The sequence below is a fragment of the Lemur catta genome, chromosome 2 (genome assembly GCF_020740605.2).
Source record: "Lemur catta isolate mLemCat1 chromosome 2, mLemCat1.pri, whole genome shotgun sequence".
Classification (NCBI taxonomy): domain Eukaryota; kingdom Metazoa; phylum Chordata; class Mammalia; order Primates; family Lemuridae; genus Lemur; species Lemur catta.
In genome coordinates, this window is record NC_059129.1 from 145,817,733 (window position 1) to 145,819,128 (window position 1,396).

The following is a 1,396-nucleotide window of genomic DNA, read 5'->3' on the forward strand; positions in this document are numbered from 1 at the left end:
CTCATGAAGATGCAAATATTCCTCCAAATTTCGTTATTTCTGTTCTAGCTCTTCAGACATAGTGTTTCATTATTTCGGCTGTTTGCTTGACGTGTTATACAAGTACGAAGCTCACCTGGGAAAGCCACAAGGTGACTGATTTACATACTTTATTGCACCATCCAGATGAATTGAATACGGTCATTTTAGACAATCTAAATTAAAGCACCTGGAAATTTTTATAAAAACAGAAATAACATACTTTATAGAATTTCACTGACACTATTTGTACATATATCTAATGTGCTTCATATAAAATTTCTCATCGAACTCACTTCCTACATATCAAACATTCTTTTTAGTGCCTGCAAAAAATGATTTCGATGAGAAATCTTAGGTAAAACACAGCAGTTAGCTTTGCGCAGTGGCAGACCGTAGCCAGTGAGGATTATCCGAGGCGAGATTATCTCGGATTGAAGACTTTCCCAACACCTGCCACGGTGCCTTGACGTGCCGTCGGCATTGACAACTTTTGACAGTCTCTGTGGGGACTGAACAAAAAAATAAATTTAAAAAATACATTAGATATGTAATTACAAAATCAATAAAACCATTAGACTATCTTCAAAATAATAAATTTTGCATTTCAAATACATTACAATAGTCTTATGTCAAAGAGATGAAATGACCGATAATGATGGAAATTTTACTGCCTTGGTTTGTAAATTTTTCAAAAAGTTGTTTTCATGTTTCAGCAGACACGTATTTTCAATTAGCAGAGTCAAAAATCTAGATCACAATGATCTTCCGTCTCAATGAATACTGCTTTTGAAGTTCTAATAACTATTTTTACATCTGAAATGTCACAGAGTACGTGGTATAAGAGACTGTGATCTTACCTTCTAAACATTCCTCATTTGCTTTATCAACACCCCTTAATAGAATGTTTCATAAGTTTTTATTGTTTTAAATGTTTATCATATGAAATTGAATCTGCTGTCCCTGTGCTAGGACCCGCACTCCAGATGCCACCGGATTTCCTCCCGGCTCTGGCTCTCTGCGGAGCTCGCTGGGCATCCTCTTTCCTTCCTCCCGCGTGACAGTTCCTATCTCGGCCCATCCCGCCCCGTCATTTCCTACTGGCGTGTTTAGGGTCAGTTGTGGGGTCAGGCTGTTTTACTCCCTTCATTTGTCCATTAAGGCCCGAATTCAGCCAATCCCCGACCACCTGGAGGTCTGAGAGCTCAGCTTCAGTGTCTCTCCTTTAATGACTGTTCCGTTCCTCTCTACCCAGCGACGTTCCCATGTGGTCCACGTCTGGCACCCACACCGACGGCGGCTCGCAGGGGAGCCAACAGTGAAGCTGTTGTCATTGATTCTGTCGTTTCTGACTGTTCTTGCCATAGGATTGATGAGT

General features: G+C 40.4%; 1 non-coding gene across 1 annotated transcript; it reads left to right on the forward strand.

Moving 5' to 3' along the window:
* The first annotated feature begins 392 nt into the window (after positions 1-392).
* On the forward strand, positions 393-530 carry LOC123633622. Its single transcript, XR_006733651.1, has one exon. It is a non-coding gene; the product is annotated as a U4 spliceosomal RNA (small nuclear RNA).
* Positions 531-1,396: the final 866 nt, after the last annotated feature.